Source organism: Neovison vison, chromosome 10, assembly GCF_020171115.1.
Source record: "Neovison vison isolate M4711 chromosome 10, ASM_NN_V1, whole genome shotgun sequence".
In the NCBI taxonomy this organism is placed as follows: domain Eukaryota; kingdom Metazoa; phylum Chordata; class Mammalia; order Carnivora; family Mustelidae; genus Neogale; species Neogale vison.
In genome coordinates this window covers 60118147-60125879 of record NC_058100.1, presented here as the reverse complement: position 1 = coordinate 60125879, position 7733 = coordinate 60118147, and the positions used below count along the sequence as shown (strand labels likewise).

Genomic DNA, 7733 nt, shown 5'->3' with positions numbered 1-7733 from the left:
AGCCAGGCGCGCGGCCCCATTGGCGGCCCCCGCCCGGCAGCTCGCCACCCCGGCCCTTGCCCAGCCGGACCGCAGCCCCCCGGGAGGACGCGCGGCTCGGCTCCGGGCGGAGGTCGCAGGGCTGCTGGCGACCCCAGGGGCCCGAGCTGCCCAGCCGGGTCGCGAGCTCCTTCTCCCCGGAGCGGGGCGGAGCGCACGGGACCGGAGGCAGGGACAGGTCCCGCGCCCTCCCGGGGTTTCCGTATCTGCAGCCCCGGGCGGGGGAGCCCGGGAGCCGGGGAGCCCGGGACCCTCGTAGCTTTCCCGTCACTACCCCTGGGGACCCTCTGGTGGGCGCCCTGGCGACCCCTCGGGCCTCTCCCACGTCTGAGCTCTCCTCTTTCACTGCCACGTTCAAGGCCTTCTCCGTTCCTCCCTGGCCCTGAATGGCCCGGCCTGTGGCTCTCTGCGGTGAGGTGCACGGGGTGGGAGCCGGGCGCATCTTCCTGCTTCTCCGACAGTTCCCTCCCGTCCCATCTGGACTCCTCCTGGTCCCCCCTCCCACCCCCACTATCCCAGACACTGTTATTTCCTGGAGTTTGCTTAGGGCCCCTGCACTCAGCCCTCGTCCTCCTGACAAGCGCCTGGGCATCTGTCCTCTCCTGCTGTTACCTCCTGCTGCCAAGGGCCTCACAGTTAACCTCCCCCAAGCTCCTGCCCATGGTTGGCTGGACGTCTGTATCCTGCCCCCCCCCCACACCCGGCGGCCATACCAGACTTCTCAGACTGTCTACTGTCTTCCCATCCCTCACGCCCCCATCCTCATTCTTTCCCTGACTCAATTAATGACACCACGACCTGCTGGTCTGAACTGAGGGGTCCCAGGAAGTGCTGGGCTCTGCCCTCCAGGAAGTTAGAATGGGGAAACCACTGAATGGGGAAAAAAAGAGAGAGAGAGAGAGAAAGAGAAATGTCCGAATCTTTGATTTCAAAATTGCAGAGAGGAAAGGGATTTCTAAACTTGACTTTCAGTAGATGAAATTTATTTCAAAATCAAGAGAAGGCCAAGTGGGTCCGAATGTGAGTTCAGAAAGCCATAACCCCTTGTCATGTACCATCGGTGTGGCAGGTGCTGGTAAAAACACCATTTCCTTAAATCTCCGGTAGATGGTTGGGAGGCAGGGATTATTCTGTTGTGTAGGGAAGGAAAGAGAGGTTTGGAGGATATGGAATTCAGAGCTAATAAGAGTTCTGCACGCTGTCTCCAATTCAAGATGTCCAGGCTGGGTTCAAAGTCACAGCTTATCAGTCCCTGTGATCAGTGCATTGGAAAATGTCATATTCATTTCAACATCTGCTCCCTTCATCTCCTTCCACAGCTAAAGGCTGACCTACAGTCTTACAGTTCTCATGATTTTTTTCATCACAGACATTTTTATTTTGTAGCAAGTAGAGTTGAAACAAAGCCCACTCACTGTGCCCAGGAAGGTAAAATATCAACAGTGACAAAAGACGTCTGCTTGCCTTCTAGCAGGATGGGTGCCCTGGACCCTGAATGGCTTCAGTCTTAGCTTCCTAAACAACTGAGACCTTGACTGAGTCCTCTCTAGCTCCTTCTTGGTTTTCTAAGCACATTGACCTAATCCCTTTCAGAACTTCCTGTTCCCTCTGGGTTACGGGTAAAATAGAGAAATACAGATGAAACCGTGTTTCACTTGTTAGAAAATGTCCTTACTATCTGGGCTGGGAATACACAACCCATACTTGACCCTAAGACAGGCCCAATCCACAGAGCTCAGCCCAGGTCCAGCAACAGAGCAAGGAAACAATGGCAATTTGGCTTCCTGCTCTTCCATTATAGAACTGACAGAGATAAGTGCTTGGGATACCTGAACAGAGAAGACCAGCAGGGGCTACTCAGTTGCCAGGGAGTCTTGACCTTGGGAAACCAAAATCAGGAGATGAGCTGAATGGACAGAGAGCTCAGTAGATGGCACAGAGCATTTGTCCATCAGCAGTAACCCCTAGCTCTCCCCAAGACATACAATAGCCCTGACACAGCCAAGTCCCTCGGTGGCTCCGCCCCCCACCTAAGGCTCCAGATCCCTGGCACCCCTCCCAGAAGCAGCCACACTTCTGCACCCTGGCCAGCCTGTTGGGCCGGCTGACCACCTGGAGCCTGGCCCTGCCTCCCTCCTTGACGCTCACTATCATGGGCAGCGAGGTCGTTTCAGAGGCGATGCACTGCCGCGGGCCCAGAAATGGCCACTCCAAGGGCAGGGGCCGCGGGGGCTGCTGGCAGGCGCCCACGCACTCGTAGGCCAGGAAGCCCAGGGGCTCCAGGACCGAGTTCTCAGCCCATTTCATCCCCTGCAGGTCAATGTACATCTCCTGGCGGCAGCAGCGGGTGGCCTCCGTCACGGGCGCCTCGGGGTCACAGTCGCCCTGAGCTCTGCGAAGGAGGCGGAGTAAGGAGAGGCAGAGGTCAGCGGGGGGCGGGGTAGGGGGCGGGGCGGGGTGGGGCATGCCGCGCTGCTCCTTTCGTTCAAAAGGCTATTTGTGGCAAGGACGGGTCACTACCAACAGCCAAACAGTACATCACAAGTGCCACTTGTCCTGAGACTGAAGGACAATCTCCTGCGGGCACTCACTCCCATGGGCACCCTGAAATGTCCCACTTGGACTGAGCTGGTGTTCCCCCTGTGCACTGTGATCGGGGGTCCCCTGTGGGGCCCGGGCTCCTACCCGTAGGCCCCCAGGTCCAGCGTGTGCAGCTCCAGCTGGGGCTCGCCCTGTTGCTCGCCATGCCACGTGCCCTTGGGCCTGGGGAGGCGAAATGCACCAGCTTGTGGGCGCCCAAGGCCAGTGGGCCCTGGTGCTCCCTGTGCACCGTCACCTGCAGGAGCAGAGGCTGGCGAGGCTGGCGAGGCTGCTACCAGAAGGTCACCACCTCTGTCACGTCGAAGGCCTCCCAGCCGCTCTCAAGGAGGGACACCAGCCTTCGACAGGGCAGCGCTGAGATGGGGATCTGAGCTGGAGGCCTGGGGTTCCTCCCCCAGCCTCCCCTCTCCTCCCTTGTGCTGGGGACTCCGTTTACCCCTCTCTGCCTCCTCCCTTCCTGTCTCCTCCTCCAAGCTAGTACCCCCACTTCTCCCTCCCTCCCCTGCGCCCTGACTCCTGCCCCCCATTCCCCATCTAGGACTCCCTCCCCTCCCCCCACCACTGCGACCTCCACACACCCCCTCCCCTCCCATACCCTCTTCACCCCTGCCCTCGCCTCCCCATTAGCAGCACCCACCTGGAGTCCACCAGCAAGGTGCTGTTGGAGCTGTCTTCGCGGACCCGCAGCCACTGGAAGGTGACGCAGGCGCGGGTGCTGTACTGGACAGCCACTCAGGCCTGCATAGCGGGACTCCTGGAAGAGACGCAGCTCGGCCGGCCCACACCAGGTTGCTGTTGAGGGGCATCCACCACTCCATGCTGAACACCAGCAAATGCGTGGAGGCCTCGGAAGCCAGCCACCTGCCTGCCACCTCTGGGGACAGGAACAGGGTCAGGAGGCCTCTCCAGCACAAGGGCGGCTGCTAGAGGAGCAGGATCTGGGGCCAGCCAACAGCATTTCCCTGGGAATCCCCAGGGAGATCCCCAGGAATCCACAGGATAGGGATCTCTGTGGGGGCTGGGGCTTGGCCTTAAGTGCACAGACATGCAGACTTCTGGTAGGTTTTGTTTGTTTGTTTGATGGTTTTGTTTTTTTTTTAACTTTTAAGTAATTTCTATGCCCTGTGGGGGCTCAAACTCCCAAACTCCCATCCCCAAGATCCAGAGTCACATGTTCCACCTTCTGAGCCAGCCATGACCCCGGACCTGCAGCCTTCTTTGGACAAGGGACACAACAAAACTGGAGGGCCAATGGAGAGAGAGAGGCAGAGAACCCTGCCACGGAGATCTCTGGTCACCAGCTGAGTGTCCTAAGAGGCAGAGCAAGAGCCCTGAAATCCCTTCATTTCCTTCTCATGCCCAGGGAGATGTCTCCAGCTGGAGGAACTGGCTTTTGTGGGGACTGTAACCAGCTTTTGCAGGGCTACTGACTCTGGAGGCCAATGATGGGACAGGTCCCACAGCCCCCTCAGAGGCCCAGGCCACGTGTCCCCGACACCTGAGTCTCCCGGCCTCCAAGAACCCACCCTCCCAGCTGGAAAGCATCAGGTGTGGGTCCGTCCCTGGGCACTGAGGAGGGGAGCCCCAGCCCCACGAGCTGAGAGGGTGCAGTGCCATTCACCTCTCCACAGGCTGACCTTGAAAATGATGGAATCAGCCCTTCCCTCTCAACTCACAAGCTGCCCCCCACTCTGGGAGGGAATCAGAGCCGGTTCTCCCCGCCCCACCGGTTCCAGAGAAGCCAACAAGCTCAGAGATGTGGGGGGACTTGTCTAGGGCAGGACGACAAATAGCAGAGGGAAGCCCTGAACCCCAGGTCCTTCCTCTCTTGCCTCAGCCTTGGCAGTGAGGCAGCTCCTCCTGGGCCTGAGCAGCAGGGCACTCAGGGCAGACAGAGACCCCCTCCCCGGGACGCAGCTGTCCTCACACCCTGGGGTCTCGTCGCCGGTCCCCTCAGAACAGGCTTCTCATATCTTGTCCCTCCCCGCCCCCAGCCAGGACTCAGCGAGGTTGCAAGAGGGCCTCACCTCGGAACCTCTGGCTGAACCTCGAGAGCGGACCCCGTGGCTGCGCTGCAACAGGGCCACGTACTGGGCCATCACGTGCGCGGGGGTGACCAGCTCCTCCACATCGCCTGTGTCCAGGATGGGTGCCTCTTGGAGCTGCAGCTGCCGCAGCAGGATGCTGAGGATGTGCTCCCCGCTCAGGGCAGGGCCCACAGCGCCCAGCATGGCCACAGCTGTGATAATTCAGCACCCATGGGGGTGTGTCCAGCAAGGACCCGTCTCTCCGTCTTTCTGGCGTCTGGTGGCCGTTCACGGATTCGGAGATTAGACGTGGAAGCACCAGCCAGTGCCTTGCTCACTGCAATCTCTGAGAGGAGACAACGGAGGCTCAGTGAGGTGACGGCCTCCTGGAGTTCCCCCAGTGGCTGATGGCTACATGATCGCATCAGGCCTTCTGGCAGCAGACCCGAATTCCTTCCACACCCTCCAGCTCTTTCCAGCCAGTCCTGCCGACCCAGGAAGCTGCGGGGCCGGCGGGGAGATACTCTGTCCAGGGGATGGGGCCAGGGGAGGGTGGGGCCCATTCCGGGTTTCCCGAGACTTCCTGCAAGGGCTGGAGGGTCTGCAGGTGCTTGGAGAGTTTTACTGGGGAAATGAAACACCTGGGCAGTCGCCAGGGGTCATGCTGCCACATAAAAGACAAGACACAGCTGGGGATGTACTTTGACTAATTAATTCTTTGTTGTTTATCTGAAATCTGGGTTTCACTGAGAGTCCTCTGTTTTGAGTTGCTGACTCTTGGCAGCCCAGGCCAGAGGCCCAAGAAAGCCAGTGCGGATTGGGAGATTTGTGACAATGGGCTGTGGCAGTCCCCACCCTTTGTCATGCAGAGGAAGGAACCCCTCATCCTTGTCTTGGACTTCCACCTGCTCTGGGTCTGGCTCAGATCTCCAGGGGGTCCCTCAGGCCAGAGATGGTAAAGAGCCCAGAGCCTCCTTTGAGAAATGTGAACACTGTTTTCCCCCCAAGGTGTGGGGGAAGGTGAAGGAGCACTGTGAGGTCCCCAAAGCAGAGGGGGAGACCAAGTTGCGCCAAGGGGGGTGCACTAGGGCACCGTTGGGCTGTGGAACACAGCTTTGTGTGGTGAGTCCCTTTCCCTGGGAGCTCCCCACCACACACCCCTGCATCTGAGCCTTGGTCTCCTCGGATGTGCCCAGGACACAAAGAAGGGGCAAAATCATCAATAAAATTTTGTTTAATTAATTGAAGAGAAAGGGAGGGAGGAAGAGGAGCTTCTAGAAGATCCTTCTTCGGGGCAAGATGTAAGGAAAGAGATGGGCTTACATGGGCATTTTTCTTTTCATGCACTTTTTACTCGGCGTTTAAAAAAAGCCTAATATTGCTAACACCTCAAGACACAAGACACAGCTGGGGATGTACTTTGACTAATTAATTTTTTGTTGTTTATCTGAAATCTGGGTTTCACTGAGAAAACCAAGAAAGAAAAGAAAGAAAGAAGGAAAGAAAAAAATCAATCAATCAGTCAATCTGGGTAGAATCCTACCACTTCACAGTGGTACATTGTTTGTGAGTTTCTGAATCCTAGGAAATCTGGTGTTTCAAGGGGGAAGTCGGGAAAGCAGCTGCTCCCCTGGAGGAGGAGGCAGGGAGGCCAGGGCCGCTGGGAACAGAGGCCAGCAGCCATAGGCGACAGCCCCACCTTCAGGGGAGGCACTGTGATTTTGGGGACAGAGCCTGTGTCAGTCCTGGGAATGGGGGTGGCTGGGTCACCGTGCAACCACGTGTATCCACCCCACGCCTGATTGTGCTGAGGCTGAAGAGAGTCCCCTCACCCTCCCATGTGCCATGGACAAAGCACTGGGGGCTGGTGGCCTTGGTGGCTCTGGGCGGCTCCCCACACATTGGCAGCGTGAATCCCAGGGTAGAAGAGCCTGGGAAGGCCCCATCTCTTCTGCCAGAGGTCAATCTGCTTCTGCTGCCAACAGCCCTGAGGGGTGTGGGAGCCCTAAGCCGGCCTCCTCTGTCACCCAGGCAGGAACACAGGAGGGAGAGAGTCCGAGGGATGGCTCAGGACCAGATGGCAGCCTCCCTGGGACTCTGGTGGGTTCTGATCGTGATGGCCCCCACTTCCAGTCTCTCTTGCCTCATCCATCAGGTACTTAGGGGCTCAGAGATAGAAGCAAAACGGAAAAAACTTGTCATATGGGAGACAAATGGCCAAAGGAGGCTCTGCAGCCTTGGGAGGCTCCCTTCCTCCTGCCACCACTCCCTAGCACATCCCAAGCCACCTCTCCACCCCCATACATCCCCCCAAGTTCAAAGTCCCCCCCATGAGACAGACTTCTGACCCCAGGAAACCTCCAGACTCAGGCAGGCCAGCCCTGCCACCCCCCAGCTGCTGGGGTGTATGTCTTGCTGGCCCACCACCTGCTTCCCCTTCCTCCCTCTCCTCCCCCTCCTCAGCCACCCCCCCTGCGGCCCCCCAGCCACCTCTGCAGAGCTACCTCTTCTGCTGTAATGTTTTTCTTCCTTGCCCAACACTGGTAAAGCATTACCTACAATATTTTCCTTACTTGTCCATGTGAATGATCACTCGCCCCTGCACTCCCACTCCACAGACCACAGAGCTTCTAAGGGACCGCGTGTCATTCTGGGATCCTGGCTGGTGGCCCCCCCACACCCCAGTCCTGTGGCCCTCTACACCAGGTTTAAAAAGGCTTGGGCGGGGGCGCCTGGGTGGCTCAGTGGGTTAAGCCGCTGCCTGGGATCAAGCCCTGCATCAGGCTCTCTGCTCAGCAGGGAGCCTGCTTCCTCCTCGCTCTCTGCCTGCTTGTCATCTCTCTCTGTCAAATAAATAAATAAATAAAATCTTTAAAATTAAAAAAATAAAATAAAATAAAAAGGCTTGGGCTTCCTCCAGCAGGGGACAAAGCCTGCTTTCTACTCCGGGACTGGAGATAAGGCTGAAAATGTAAACATCCCCAGGGAAGGAAGCAGGCCTTCTAGAGACAGAAATCTCTGGTGGGATTATACAGAGATCTCTGTTTAAACACAGATTGTAAAATT

The 7733-nt window shown here is 57.8% G+C and overlaps 1 pseudogene; it reads right to left on the bottom strand.

Moving 5' to 3' along the window:
* Nucleotides 1-1962: 1962 nt before the first annotated feature.
* LOC122917992 lies at nucleotides 1963-3836 on the bottom strand (annotated as a pseudogene).
* Between the last annotated feature and the right edge of the window lie 3897 nt (nucleotides 3837-7733).